This window comes from Mirounga leonina, unplaced genomic scaffold (assembly GCF_011800145.1).
Source record: "Mirounga leonina isolate KUSES-001 unplaced genomic scaffold, KU_Mleo_1.0 Mir_118, whole genome shotgun sequence".
NCBI lineage: Eukaryota > Metazoa > Chordata > Mammalia > Carnivora > Phocidae > Mirounga > Mirounga leonina.
The window spans coordinates 5,198,484-5,215,098 of NW_023270277.1; positions in this window are offsets into that span (position 1 = coordinate 5,198,484).

The following is a 16,615-nucleotide window of genomic DNA, read 5'->3' on the forward strand; positions in this document are numbered from 1 at the left end:
CAGTCCCTGAAGGAGCTCAATATCACTAGTCACCACATGAGTGAGCTTGGGATTAGACCCTTCCTCAAGCATGCCTTCAGAAGAGAGACTCTGTAGCCCCTTTCAAAATCTTGTTGGCAGCCTTGCGAGATCCTGATGCAAAGGACCTAGCTGAACCATGTCTGGATCCACAGAAACTATTAGAAGACAAAAGTGTGTGGTTTTATGTTACTGAGTTTGGGGATAATTTTTACACAGCAATAAATAACTAATGCACTTATATGTAAGATATGTCACTTTCTCTTTTTAACCCATTCAATTTCTGTCTTTTAATTGAAGAATTTAGTACCTTCTGCTTTAATACAACTACTTTTGTATTTTGAGTTAACTTAACCATTTTATTTTGTTCTTTCTATATGGCCTAATTGTTCTCTGCTTCTTTATCTCCTTTCTTGCCTTGTTTGGTTTGATGGAGAATTTTTATCATTCCACTTTTTGCCTCTTTAATAGTTCGTAAACTTTACGATCCTCTCTAATTTATTAAAGTATACTGTCACCATTTCCTTTGCTCTCAGACAAGGACCTTTAAGTATAGGACACATAACTACTTCAGGCTGTGTACATTTTGTGTATCTGTGTAACTGCATCTCTGTTGTCTGTTGATTTCTCACATTCTCACACCTTGTTTTGTGGGGTGCCTGTTTACTTTTGTGTGCTGATCATAATATTTAAGACTATTTCTAGGCAAAAGTTGAGGTATATGAAAATTGAATATTTTTTTTTAAGATTTTATTTATTTATTTGACAGTGAGAGAGAGATCACAAGGAGGCAGACAAGCAGGCAGACGGAGAGGGAGAAGCAGGCTCCCCGCCGAGCAGGGAGCCCAATGCGGGACTCGATCCCAGGACCCTGAGATCATGACCTGAGCCGAAGGCAGATGCTTAACTGACTGAGCCACCCAGGCGCCCCCAAAATTGAGTATTTTTTAAAAGAAGATTTTCCTTTCTTTTCTATGGCTATGGGAGAAACATTCTAGGAGTGCTTTAATTCCATATTCAAGGTTTGAGATTTTCTGGAAGACCCAGGAGATGCAAACACAGGTCGGTACCCACATGAGCACTGATTAACTTCAGATTCCTACTCAACTTGTGGTTAAGCCACTTTGAACACCAGCTTAAAGCACGGCTGGGCAATGGGCAGACCCTTGGCGTTAAGTTCTTCATCCCATAATGCTGGTATCGCAGATGTTTCTTCCTGATCAGCTGTCATCCTCAAGGAAAAGCCTTGTGAGTGTAAGGTTTACCTCTTCAGGGAATCACCTACTCTTAGATTTTAGCTCACTTATTTCTTAGTATGTTACTAGCTCTCTGAGGTTTTCGGAATTTTCTCACTTTTAATCTAGCAATTTTGCTACTGCAGTCTTCTATGAAAGGATTTCTTTTAATTACCTAACCTGCCATTTCTAGGACTGAAAGTCTCTTTATCCATAATTTTTATAAAAATACTTTTCATAAGAAAATCAGTTAAGGGGGCACCTGGCTGGCTCAGCTGGTTAAGAGTTTGACTCTTGATTTCTGCTCAGGTCTTGATCTCAGGGCATGAATTCAAGCCCAGCGTTGGGCTCCACACCAGTGTGGAGCCTAGTTAAAAAAAAAAAAAAAAAGGAAGGAAGGAAGGAAGGAAGGAAGGAAGGAAGGAAGGAAGGAAGGAAAGAAAGAAAGAAAGAAAGAAAGAAAGAAAGAAAGAAAGAAAGAAAGAAAGAAAGAAAGAAAGAAAGAAAAGAAAAGAAAAGAAAAGAAAAGAAAAGAAAGAAAGAAAGAAAGAAAGAAAGAAAAAAGAAAATCAAGTAGATTGAGTCCCATGTACCTTATGGCTTTGTCACTACTAAAATTAGCGTATTTGTTTTATATCTTATTTGTCTTTGCTGGCAAGAAAATTGTGTCCTTTTTCATATGATACTGACATATCTAGTAACTTTGCTAAACTATCACTAATTCTCAAAGTTTGTTTTTAGATTTTCATGAATTTTGTATGCAGACAACTGTATCTGCAAATAAGAATTTTGTGATGGGGCACCTGGGTGGCTCAGTCAGTTGGGTGTCCAACTCTTGATTTGGACTCAGGTGATGATCTCAGGTTTATGAGATTGAGACCTGCGTCAGGCTCCAAGCTGAACGTGGAGTCTGCTTGAGAGTCACTCTCCCTCTCCCTCTGCCCCCCATTTCTCCCTCTCTCTCAAATAAACAAATAATCTTTAAAAAAATTTTGTTGCTATATTGCCAATTCTTATTAGATATTTTATTTCATTTTGTTGCTGTTACTGTAGTGCATTTTCTGCTACCTGAAGAAACTGCTGAAAAATAAAGTTTGGTGATAATGAGAATTTCTATCTTTTCCTAAATTTAATGCAAATTTTTCCATCATTTACCAGTAAGTATAATGTTTACTATAGATTTGTGATAGATGCCTTTTTGTAGTGAAAAAAAAAAAAAAACAAAAACAAAACTTGCGTTTTGCATCCAACTTCTTAAGAATTTAAAAAGTCTAGAATGCTTAGAGAATTTCCTAAATCATTTCTTCATCTATTAAAATGATATATTTTTTCCTTCAAATCCATAATATGTCATATCATGCTGATAGATATTTTGATATTAAGTCATCGATGTGTTACTCAGATACACCCTATTTGATCATTTTAATGCAGTGCCAGATTGAATTTAATGAAGTTTTATTTAGAATATCTACATCATTCTTTAAAGATGAAGCTAGTTACTTTCTTTTCTAATGAAAATAATAATAATAATAATAAAAACTAACCTAATCACAGACAGAGCTAGGAACTTCTTCTGTTCTCCTATTTTTCTGTCAAGTTGACAGTGCTGACTGAAAGTAGGCTCTGTATCTTTGTTAGAACAGAAACTCTTTTATTACCAGACAGCTCCAAAGGAAAGCATAAAACAGAAGTCCCTTTCCAAATGAGAATTACTTCCCTTTAAAAAAACAAAAGGGATTTATATTTACATTAAATAAACCATTTGCCCTTGGGAATTTTCATATCTTTATAATGATGAGCCTTCTTAATCAAAAATATAATATTCATTTCTATTTGTCACATCTTGTATTTTCCTGATCCTTACCTTAGAAATATTTTTAAATGTTCTTGTTGTAGGTCATATATATCCTAAGTTTATTCTTAAGTTGTTTTGTTGTTTTTGTTCATGGGCTTTATTTCTTCCCCTGTGTGTGTGTGTGTGTGTACATGTAAACAGATATATTTAAAAATGGAAGCTGTAATAACCCCCCTTTTCATTCTATATTGGGTATACACCCTGCATTAACTGAATTTTCTTACTGTTTTTGGTATTTTTCATATAGGAATATAAGCACACTTTTCATATTGGAATATAAGCACCTCATCCACAAATAGGCACTTTTATTGTCTGCTTTCAAAGTGTTAATGTCATTGGTTTCTTTCTCTTATCTAGTTGCACAGGCCAGTTTCAGGAAGTGATCATGAGCAAATACTACACAAGGTGCAGGGAACAGAAAAATAAATTAGATGTTCTAGGTCCCTGTCCTCACGGGGTTGAATGCAAGGTTGGAACTTAAAGAGCCTGAATAAATGTTAAGACTGTCACTTACCCAGCTTTGCTTTTCTGTATAGCACACTTTGCAACCTCTCATTTATTGCCTAATTATTTAGGAGTTTTGGTTTTTCTGCCCCCTAAATATGCACTCTACTGGGGCAATGATTCTGTGTTTGAGGTCATCACTGTCTCTGTAGGGCCCAGAAAATGTAGGCATTTACTCAATGTGTGGTGTTGATTAAAGGAGGGGTAGACGAATTAGAGTCACAGGCCAAATCCAGCTGGGGGACAGCTTTTGTAGATGAAGTCTTAGGGGAACACTGCTTCTCCCACTGCTCCATGCATTCTCTGGGGTTGCCTTTGCATGTCTGGGTAAAGTTGAACAACTACTTCAGAAACCCTGCGGCTCACAAAACCTCAAACAGTTACTGTCCATTGATAGAAAAAGTCCAGCGACCTCCAAGTTGAAGGACAGGTATCTGAAAACAAGATCTTTCTCCATAACGGGCCCCTGGAATCAAATTCAGTTGCAGTCTGGGAGAACTGTGTTTCACCCCCAGGGCAATCAAAGGTGGCAGAGCCTGCTTTCTTTCCACCAAGGAGTCCACGATTCCCCTGCTCAGTTCAAGGGCCAGGTCAGTCTTCTCAGGGAAATTCTGCCTCTCACGCAGCGCAGCGTCTCACCGCGCTGCTGCCCGGGGCGGGCAGGGACCGAGCGAGGACCGGGGGCGCGGGTGGTGGAGAAATCCCGGGCACCCCGAGAGGGAGACGTGGCCCGCGCCGGGCCGGACTCGGCTTCCCTGGGGAATGGCCCCTCATGCGCGCATACATACCCCACACAGCAGGTGCATACCGCGCCCGCCCCGTCCCCAGGCCCCCCGGGTCCCCAGCCCCAGGCCCCCAGACCCCTCCACTTCCCCGGGGTCCCCGGGCTGCGCTGGGCGAGCTCCACCAGGGAGCCAGTAAATGTCCCTCGGCAGCGCGCCCCATGACCAAATTAGCCCTCGCCCGTGTCAGCCGCCATCTGGCAGCCGTCACTTGCCAAGCGGGGCTGTGCGGCCGGGGAGCCTGTTTACCCAGAACAGCACCCTCCTCGCGCTGCTGAGGAAGCGCAGACCCCAGGCGCAATTCAGGAGGGGCCGCCAAGCGAGGCCGGCTGGCTTCCTACCAAGTAAGGCCACTTGCGAGCTGGGCGCCGCCCGGGCCGGGGGGCGGGGGTCAGGGCTGCGGAGTCCCACCCGAGGCCTCGTGGCCCGGAGCCCAGGACCCCGCACACCCAGGCGCCCCTGCACCTGCCGTGCCCTCCCCGCGGGGCCGCTCTGCAGGGGCGCACCAGGCCGCCCCCTGTCCTGGCGCCCCCGAGGGCCTCACCCGTCACTCGCGCCGACAGGGAGTCAGGGAACCGACTCTGCTCGGTGACTGACAACATTCGCCCCCAGGGGCCAAGCCGGGGGTATGAGCCCCGCTCCCACCACACACACGCCACACACGACATATGCATGCATGCCACACACACACATACATACACCACACACATGCACACCATATACATACACACCGCACATGCACACCCACATACATACCAACATACACACAGGCCATACCCACCACAGCACAGATACATATTCACACACACCCCCATATACGTACCAAACACACCACACACACGTCCACACACAGAAGCAGGGACAGGTGCCTCTTTGTCTGTCACTCTCCCTGCATACGGGCCTGGCGGACAAGGGCTGAGAGCTGTGGTCTATGAAAAGCGCTGAGTCCAAAGCCAGAAGAGTACACCTGCCCTGTACCTCAGTCAAGTGGGGCCCAACCACCAGCGGGCAGTGAGACCGCAGAAGCAGTCAGCTAGTTCCGAGGCACAGAGCCGGCGTTCCATGACACCTTGCATTTAGCCACAGTGGAACATTCACTGTTAACTCAGCACCGGACACACTGCTCCGCAGCACGCCTTGGATAGAGCAGTCGGTTGGTGTCTTTATTAAACGGAAGGATGAACCGATGCCTGGATGAGCAAATGATCGAATCCGCACTTTACAGGGCGGAGAGCTAAGGCGGAAACTGAGCTTTGATCGGTTTGCGTGTCACTGTTTTACTTGGCTCAAGCAGACAGCTATATGACCCAAACAGCTATCCTGTGCAAGAAACATCAAGATCTCAGATTAATTCCCCGAAAAGTACCCCACCAATGATGTGTCATCATTCAAGGCCAAAGCTAAGACACTTGGGCAGGAACGGATGAAAAGTGAACTTGGCTGTGGCTCAGTGAGGTGTAGTCTCACATCTGCCAACTGTTTTTGTTTGCTCAAAGATGGAGAAATAGAAGATCCATTGTGAAGCTGTAAAAAAAATTCACGAGATGACAAAAAGGTAAAACCTCAGGTGAGGTAATACTTTCCCTTTCATATCGGCAGCTCTGCAGGTGCAAGTGAAGGGGACTGCACACAAACATTTTGCATTTAGACATTACTCGAACTCAGCTTGCAAGGGAATATTAAATTATGTCAGTGACATTTTTTAAATGCAAAAACAAGAGCTATGGCAAAGGCTGCAAGAAACTCCGACTACTGCCCTAAGGACTTGTGCTTTTTCTCCCAAATGCTATACTGAAAACAATGGCAAGAACAAACACCTTGGAATGTTGAGGAAAGCCTGTATTCTAGGTGAGAACAATATGGCAGAGGGCTGGACATTATTCCAGAGCACTCACAGTGCCTTGTTCTTTGCCACCCAGAAAGGGCAAGTGAACACCCTCGAGGAGCCAGTCTTTCTCAGAGACTGGTTCCCCAGTGTTGAGGCCCCACAGTTAACAGGTGTGGGGTCCAGGACTCCAGCCCATCTCTCCCCCATCCAAGCCCAGTGCTCTCCCCAGTTCCCACCACCTTCCCTGGAAAGGGGAGGGGGTCAGCCTGGCCAGTCCCTACTAGAGGCAGAGAAAGACTGGTCCTTGGCATGGCATGCCACCCTGCACAGCCTTCTCACTATGAAACTCCTTCTGAATTATTCCACAGTTGAGTTTGTCTTTTAATTTATATTGATATTTAAGCAAAGTAAAAACTTACAGAGAGAAGATAACATAATTGTCAACTCTGGCTCTAAGCACTGCACCAGAAACCACGAATTAGGACCTTCACCTTCACATCTATTCTGCTGGCTCTCGCTCTCACTCGTCCGCATTTCACTAATGATGAAGGTGAGGTGCAGAGAATGGGTCAAGTAATGCCAAGTCCAAAGCCCAGGCTTTCTCTATCGACCAGGTGGCTTCCTTCTCACATATCCTTTTGAAATACATTTGTTGGACATGATTTTGTCACGTTCTCTAAAGTATTTTGAGTTCTTAAGCTGCCCCTTGATATAAACATTCTGGAAACTGGCAAGAGGACATGAGGTTTGCGGAGAGGGAGGACAATATAGCTGGGGGCTGGCCTCTTGAGGCGAGGGCTTACGGAGACGAGCAACATGGCTAGAAAACCAACGTATGCGGATGAAGATCTGTGTGCCAGTGAACACAAAAGCAAACTGAGTGAGAACAGGACAGCTCACTGCAGCCTCATCCAGGCTCAGTCAAAACCCTTCAGAATGTCAGTGTGGACTGTGATGGATTTGGAGCCAGAAGGCGCTTCAGGCTTAGTATTTTACAGACAGAATACCTGAGCCTCAGAAAGGGAAAGCGACTCACCTGAGTTTGTGTTCAGTTAATAAAAGAGATAGGACAAGAGCTCAGGTGTCTAGGTGGCTTCTCGTGTCCATTTCATCTATACCTGATTTCAGGGAACAGCCCTAAAACACGTCAGCAGGCCACCGGTAGGTGGCTGGCACCTGGAGTGGGGGGGGGTGAGCAGGTGCAGCCCAGGTAACTTGCAGTCCCTTGCCTTTGTAGGGTTCACACCTGAGTCTGTCAGAGCGCACTGCTGTGGCCTGCCCTCCCGGCCACACACAAGTCACACGCCTCCACCTTTGAGGGAGGGCCTAGTGAGTGTTTCAGCTTTTGTGAGGTGCTTTAAATAAGTCATGGATATTTATTTCTCAGAGGATGAGACTAGAGTTCAGAGAGGGTGATGGTCTTGCCCAAGGTCATTGACTAGAACTGACACAGCCAGGATTTGGGCCTAAATCTGTTGGACTGAGACCCACGCTTTCTCTACTTCCAGAACACCTTCCTGTAAGTCTTAAATAGCCAGAGCATCTCATTTACCCACCAGAATCAGAAAATAAGGAGCTTCCCCACAATAGGAATTCTCTCCATAACCAAAATTTATGATTACAAGCACAACGCATCTAAAATTCTGTTTTGATGATTTATTTAATAAACAATACAAAGTACTTCAGGGACTACCAGACTATCTTAATTTAATAAAGAGTATGTTATCCTATGGGCCATTCTAATGTACTTTACATGCATTAAGACTTTTGTCTTCTTAATAACTACTTACTATCATTAATCTCATTTTACCAATGAGGACACTGAGGCCAAGAGACATCCAGTAAATTATCTAAGATTGCACAGCTCGTAAGTGGAGAAGTCTGTATTCAAATGCAGCCCAGACTCTGGGCTTTGGAGCACGAGTCCACAGTCCCCCTATCATTCTGTAGAAATCCTAATACCATACAGCATACATTTCTTAGGCTTCCTATACTGAGAACAGTGAACCTGGCTGAGCCTTCTCAGAGTTCTAGGCCATCCAGGTGGGCTGAGAACGTTGCATCCACTAGACCATGCCCTGTAGTGCCCTCAGAGATAGTGAAGTGCAAGGAATGAATGTCCCCTAGTCTGGCCCCAGACTGTTGCTCTCATGGAGTTCTTTCAAATTCGTACCGATCTTCTGGGTATTCATTCTGCTCTCTTCTGTCACTAACTATGGATGTTAGCATATTAGTATATACTATTCATGGCTTTGTTTTATAATAATGATCTGGCCATGCCCCCGTGCAAGATTCTCTTGCACTGATACAGTAAAATGCACGAGCTTTGTGACAGCAACATGCTTCCCATAGGACTTTTGTTTGATGGATGCTGTGGCCTGTCTCGGCTAGGGGTGGCCGTATCATTTAAGACGCCTCCATAAGGGGCTCCCTGACTTGGAGCCTGGAAGGGGAGGCACGTCAGTCTCCTGGGGAGGCAGACTCCAGGGAGCTTGGCTGGTGGAGGAAGTCACCCAGACACAGATCCAGCATTGTCAAGCCCTCTAGGACACGGTCATCGCATTACTGTGGAATGTCCCTCCCTGCCAAGCCCCAAGTGCTATAGCAGCTGAAACTTTCACATACAGAGGAGCAGAGACTCCCGCAGAAGAAAAGAAGCAGAGTCAATGCTGGATGTAGGCTTCCGACACTTTAAATTGGGCAAAGTTTTCGGTTTCAGCGATGCTGCTAAAAACCACATTTCCCATGGTTGACCTGAACTTTGATTCAGAGCCTAAATCGTTGGCAGAGGCGTTGGCTGGCTCTGAGGTTGCACTAGGCAGTAGCTTTCCTCTAAGCACTGGGTCTGCAGCCTGCCATCCTCTCAAGTGTGGGGTTTCAGGCCCAAAGTCAATAATCACCCAGAAGCCCCTCTGGGTCACAGTACTGTGGTGGTTCTCAAAGAGGGTTCTCCTGACCGACTACAGTAGCTTCACCCAGGAATCTGTGAGACACGCAAACTCCCAGGCTCCAGCCCAGACCTGCTGAACCAGAACCTCTGGGGATGGGCTCCCACGAGCTGTCCATTAACAAGTGCTACAGGGGATTCTGAAGCTCCATGGGTTTGAGAACCGCTGCAGTAGGAAAAAGGAAGTCGGACAAAGGAGCCAAACAAAATGAACTAGCACGGCTCATGAGTCAATGGGCAGGTTAATGTGGAGGAAAAGGGACAGATGTCCCTGTTGTCTAATTCTGTCCCAGACCAGTAGCTCCTGATAGGCATAGTAGATATATAGGATATTGGTCCATCAGTGGGTGGACCCAACTGGATCCAGAGCTCAAACCATACACTCCTTGGTGAGAAAGGCAGGAAGGGCTTTGCAGAAGATTTTACTTTCCCCAACTTCTGCACTCACAGGCTGATGACGTGGTGATGTGGAAATAACCATGTGATAGCTAGAAACAGAGCCTTTGGGTGGACCATGCTATTGGGTGTCAAGGAAAATCACTGTGGACAATAAACACCATCCCTTAAAGAAAGATCCTCTCTGCCACCTCTCACGTGCCTTCAGATGAGTTCATGAGAAATGCCCCTTGCTAGTACTCAGGGAAAATAATCAGATCAACTCAGCCAGACCAAGAAGTGAGCAACTGAAGGGTGCTGGAGGATGAGCTTCAGTCCTGGGCTGCAGGGGAGAGATCAGGGGTCCATCTGGCTTAAGCTAAACAAAGGTATGTTAGTCTAGAGCACTGTTGTATAAAATACCAGACTGTGGGGCATAATAAGAGTAATTTATTGCTCACAGTGCTAGAGGCTGGAAATCCAAGATCAAGGTATCAGCAGGACTGCCTTCTCCCTGTGTCCTGATATGGCCTTTCCTCTGTGTACCCCACACGTGTCTCTTCCGCTTCTTAAAGGGACGTCAGCCATCTTGGATTAAGATCTGGTTGTCAAACTGTTTTTTTTTTTTTTTAAATCAGAGTCAAAATAAGAAATCTGTTATATACAGAACCAGATCCATTCTACCCTCATGACCTCATTTAACCTTAACTACCGCCTTAAAGGCCCTGTCTCCAAATACGGTCACCTTAGAGGTTAGGGCTTCAATACATGAATTGGGGGGAGGGCATCATTCTTTCCATAGCAGAAGGGGATTCCAGTGAGTAAATGGCAGGTGTTCTGAAAGAGCACTAGATAACAAAGCACCACATGAGGGGAGATGGAATGGGAGGGGTGTCCTGGTCTCTACTCAGCCCCCATACCCTAAATTCCTCCTCCCAGGGCCGGCCTGTGCGTTAGCAGGGGCACCTCAAGTACCCTTGGCCAGCAGAAATAGTTCACACATCCTCATTTTAGTCAACTGTGCCCCAGTGCCCCAGAGAGAGATTAAGCAGATAACAAAAACATATATACGGAACAACCAAAAATAAATACGAAAAACCTATGAAGGGGGGCCTGGGTGGCTCAGTCGGTTAAACATCTCACTTGGGCTTGGGCCGTGATCATGGGGGTTCTGGGATCAAGTCCTGTATCGGGCTCCCTGCTCAGTGGGGAGCCTGCTTCTCCCTCTGCCCCTGCCCCTCCCCTGCTCGCTCGCTTGCTCTCTCTCTCCCAAATAAATAAATAAAATCTTTAAAAAACTCTGAGTGAAGTGAAAAGAAAGGAAAATAGTAAGATAAGGCTGTGAAAGAAATGATTGTAGTACAGAAAAATTAATGCTGAGGGATTTTACAAAATTGCAGACAGAATCCTCCATCAGTCTACGTCCCTAATAACTAAAGCAATGGGAAACCATATCCGTTATAAGGTTTGGATCGTTCACGGGATCAACGACAGACTGTGAAGATTTATTATGTTCACTCTTGTCCCCTTACACCCCAACACTTTTCACAGTCCCTGACACGTAACTCAATAAATACCCAATGAACACTCACTCTGCAGAACTTGTGACTCGTCTTTATAATCGTACGAGCAAATTCCTTATAATAAATCTCTTTCTCTATGTATAGATACATATGCATCCTATCAGTTCTGCATCTCTGGGGAACACCGACTAACAAAATGAGTTAATTCACTTTTTGGCACTGAGGTTGGAGGGAAATTTCTCCAGTGAGTCTAAAAGAACATGTAGTAATTACTGAAATGTATGCTAACGACATTGTTACAGTAGATTCGAAAGTATTAGCAGGTCAGTTTCTCAATGTTTAATGTGCATATAAATGCCCCCAGGTGATTAAAATGAAGACTGATCTGGTGGGTCCTGGGCGGGGCCTGAGAGTCTGCATTTTCAACCAGCAACCCCCCACCACCACCACCCCGCTGCTGCTCCTTAGCCCAGCGAGCTCTTAGAGTATCTCTCAATGCCAATGAGGGGACAAGGATGAAGAATCCCTAGTGTTGCTCTACCTAGGGGAGCTGCCTTCCCTGCAGCCTCTCAGCACGGGGTGTGGAGGGTCACCGTAGCTGATGCTCACCATACTGTGCTTCGTTAGCCCGGCTGCCCCGAATGTACTTCTCCATTCTTTCCCAGATCACCCCAAAGACTGCTGTGATCACTCAGCTCTCTGTGTGGCTATCCATTTGAGACTCTTCTGGGGTCACCTTGGATGGCATCCACACTCTACCTCTATGGTGTGGATGCACAGTTTCTTTCTTCTTTTCCATCCATCCAATCTAATCTGTGTTCTGTTTCCTAAGATATCTCAAAATATCTGGCCCACTGCTGGCTCCCCTTCTTATTTTTAAGCAAAGCTACATGTTGTCTGCTAATTCCCTGGGGACTTGGGGAAAGAGAAAGCAGTTGCAACGTTCAGTCCACTTTCTTGATCCAGAAACCTAGGGCATTTTCAAAGGCTCTGCATGTGGGTCTTAAATATTATGCTGACCCAGCGGAGAACATGTTGCCAAACTGAGAATCTTGCGTGCTTGGCTGCTTCTTCACCAGAGCTCTAAACGAGGGTGCACAATGAAATGACAAAACATATAGAGTGTTTAAAAATCTTTTTTATTGAAATTTAACATGCATCTAGAAAAGCCAGACAAAACTAGCAGGGCTCAGCTCTATGGACTTCACAAAGGGAATGCATGCAGGTAAGCAGCACCCAGATGGAGGAAGCGAGCATCATGAGCAGAGGGTCAGAGGCCCGCCCTGTCCAGCACCCTCTCCCATCAGCTCCCTCCTCCCAAAGGCAACCCCAACTCTATGTCCATTGCACACATGAGCTCGTGTATGGAAATGGAATCAAACAGCCTGTGCTCTTTTGTATTTGGCTTCTTTTGCTCAACATTATCTTTGTGAAAGACACCTATGTTTCATGTATAAATTAGTTTGTTCTCATTTCTGTAAATAATGCACAAATTAATCACAATTTATCTGTTCTAGTCTTTTAAAAATGGCTTTATTGAAAAATAATTCACATAGCATATGATTCACCCATTTAAAGCATACAATTCAATGATTTTTAGGGTACTAACAGGCTGTGCAACCATCACCATCATCTAATAATCTAATTTTGGAACATTTTTGGTTCTCACTAAAAGAAACCCAGAGACTCAGTGTCCATTTCCCTATGCATTCCTCCCCTGTTCAGCCCTAAGCAACCACTCATCCTCTTCCTATATCCGTACACTCACCTATTCTGGATTATGTGTAAATGGAATCATACAGTATGTGGTATTCTGTGACATAGCATAATAATTTCAAGGTCTCCTGTAGCATGGATCAGTGCTTCATTTCTTTTAATAACTGAATATATTCCATTGTACAGATGGACCACTTCTTACTGATTTGTTCACCGGTTGATGAACATTTAGGTTGTTTCCGCATCTTGGCTATTATGAATCATGCTGTAATAGGCATGTGCAGACGTGTATGGATGTGTATTTTCATATCTCTCAGGGACACACCTCCAAGTAGAACGAATGGGACATGTGGTGACCCTGTGATAAACTCTTTGAAGAACTGCCAAACTGTTTTCCAAAGTGGCTGAACAATCTTCCATCCCTCCAGGGATGTATAAGGGTTTTTGACTTGTCCATCTCCCAATCAACACTTGTTATTCTCTGTTCTTTGGATTACAGCCCTTCTGGTGGGTGTGAAGCGGTCTTTCACTGTGCTTCTCATTCACCTGTTCCTGATAACTAATGATATGGAACATCTTTTCATATATTCATTGGCCATTTGTATATACTCTTTGGAGAAATATCTATTCAAATCCTTTGCCCATTTTAAAAATTGGGTTGTCTTTCAAAAATTGACTTCTGGGGTGCCTGGGTGGCTCAGCCGGTTGAGCGGCTGCCTTCGGCTCGGGTCATGATTCCAGGGTCTTGGGATCAAGCCCTGCATCGGGCTCCCTGCTCGGCGGAGAGCCTGCTTCTCCCTCTCCCTCTGTCTGCCGCTCTGCCTACTTGTGCTCTCTCTCTATCTCTATTAAATAAATAAATAAATGTCTTAAAAAAAAAAAAAAAGAAAAAATAAATAAAAATTGACTCCTAATTGTGAGTTCTTTATGTATTCTGGATACAAATCTCTTACCAGTTAAATGATTCTCAAATGTTTTCTGCCATTTTATGGGTGTTTCCTCACCTTCTTGATGGTATTGTCTGGGGCACAAAAGTTTTTAGTTCTTATGTAGCCCAGTTTAACTATTTTCTTTTTCATCACTCATGCTTTTGGTGTCTTATTTAAGAATGATGTAATCCAAGGTCACTAGTATTTAGTCCTATCTTTTGTAAGAATTTTATAGTTTTAGTTTTTACATTTTGATCCATTTTAAATTCATAGTTTTTGTATGGTGTGGGGTGAGGGTCCAAAGTTATTCTTTTGCATCTATGTGTCCAGTTTTCCTGATTCTATTTGTTGAAGAGACTATTTTTCCCAAATGAATGGTCTTGGAATCCTTATCCTAAATAACTTGACCATAGACATATGGGTTTATTTCTTGATTCTCAATTCTGTCCCCTTGATTATGTGTCTATCCTCATGCCAGTGCCACACTGTCTTGATGACTGTATCTTTGTTCTAAGTTTTGAAATCAGTGATTTTGAGTCTCCCAACTTTGTTCTTTTTCAAGATTGTTTTGGCTATTCTGGGTCCTGTACATTTCTATAAAATTTTAGGAAAAGCTTGTCAATTTTTGCAAATACATCATCTGGGATTCTGAAAAGTTCAGTTGAATCTGTAGATCTATTTTGGGAGTCTTGCCATATTGACAATATTAAATTTTAAAATGTGGATGTTTTCCTTTTATTGGATCTTTATTTCATTACTGTTTTGTAGTGCTTGTATGCAAGACTTGCACTTCTTTTGTTACATTAGTAACATAATGGTATCACTATCTTAATTTTAGTTTAAGAATATTCACTGCTAGTGTACAGAAGTGAAATTGAGTTTTGCATACTGATCTTGTATCCTGCAGCATTCCTGAATTTTTATTAGTTTATTAATAGATTTTTAGTGGATTCCTTAGGATTTTCTATTTACAATATAGAGAGAAGAGTTTGACTTTTTCTTTTCCAATCTGGAGGTCTTTTTTTTTTTTTTTTTTTTTTTTAACATGTAATTGCCCTGACTAGGACCTCCAGGAAAATATGAAATACAAGTGGTCCACTCTTGGGCATCCTTGTCTTATTTCTGATCATTAGTGAATTTTTAAATTTAGTTTATTATATTTTCCAACTCTTGGTCTTTCTATAACTTCTTTTTATTGATATTCAATATCAGTGTCATCTTACTTTCCTTTAATTTTTAAAGCATAGATTCCTGAAGATATTTATAATATCTCCTTTGAAGTCCTTCTCTGCCAAGTTCACCTTCAAAGGCAGTTTCAAAAATGCCTGCTTTTTCTCCCCAGTGCGTGTGGATCATACATTCCTGTTTGTTTGTATGTTTTATAATTTTTGTTAGGAACTTACAATTTTTGTAGGTAACATATTATAGCCATTCTCTATACTAATCCTCCTTCCCAGAGGCAGCTGTTGTTTGGTCATTTGTTTGTTTCTTTATGGACTTGGCTGAAACTGAATCTATTGCATCTACTTCCCTTGCAAAGCAGTTTCTCTTGTTCCTGCTTGGATTTTTTTTCCCCATTTTTTTTTTAATTCTGTTAGCCTTGCTATCTACAGGCTTCACCTCTGGGTCAGCATAAACTCCTTATTGGTCAAAGGTTGTGCTTAAGTCCTCTTAGCCAGTTACATTTTTACCCTTGGTCATTGGATGAGTATATGCTTTGAGGTTGCTATCAACTCAGAGAGTCCTATGCTTTTCAAGGACTGTAGCTTGGAGATTCCCTCGATGATTATCCCTGAGAGAGTGCAGCACTGGACTTACACACAACCTTCCAGGCTGCCAGGACTGAGTGTGATTTTAATCTTAAGCCTGGCTTTCTAGCTGTAGTCCCTGGTCAGACTTGGTTCCATCTGTATTTGGGCAGAGTTCATGTTTAAGCCTCTTTGCTGGTGAGGCTTTTCTGCTGTTTGTTGACAGGTTTCTAACGCCCTCAGGGGGATGCCTGCAAGTGTACCCCACGTCCTACCCCTTCTGACTGGGTGCAGTCTAGCACATGCTCCCAGCTTTCCTGATCCCCAGAGTTGTCTCTGATGCTGAGAGGGTTCTTCCTGACCATCTCTTTTCCTGGTTCTTCCTATTAAACTGGGTCCTCTGCCATTTTACATGTATCTTGGAGCTATCAGCCCACTCTTCATTACTCTCCACCAAGATCTCCATTCTTTTCAACAATACCCTTAGGAATGGATTTCTCCCATCCTGTTCCAAATAGTCATCCTCCTCAGGCAGAGCTATGGAGCTCTTCTTCCTCATGACCTGCCTTTCTCCATAGACAGTGCTGGAGTCCACTTCTCCCAGAGTGACACCTCTCTCTACAGTGGGCACTTGGGAAGGGCAACCTCTGGTTTTCTTGGCTTGCCCTTCCAGATGCGGAACCCTTTCCCTACAAGCAAGCTGGGGCAGGGGCCACAGAAGTCCCTGTAGTCCCATCTGCCTCAGTTGGGTGGGGAAGATAGACAGGTCATCTCTGCCCCACCTGTCTGGAACCAAGCTTCTTCAACACGGGGCTGGGGATGATGAGAGACCCTGCTGCCTGCCCCTCTTGGAAGGAAAATGTAGCCCAGACTAGGAACGGGGGGGAGAGGGACCCCTTCTCCCTGCACTGGCCCACAGAAGAGCTTCTGTAGCATGGAGTGGGGGAAGGGAGGTCAGTGAAGCAGGGAGTGGCTCGCATGCCACAGACTCTCACTGATTACAGGGAGACTTATATTTTCTTGAATTAATTTTTCCCCATTTGCTGTGTGTGTGCTTAGGACAACTTCCAGAGAGTTTACATGATTGTTTTCTGCCATGATTTTAACCAGTCAGTTGTTGCTTTGCTGGAGGGAAGTCCTGCTGAGCTCTGAGCT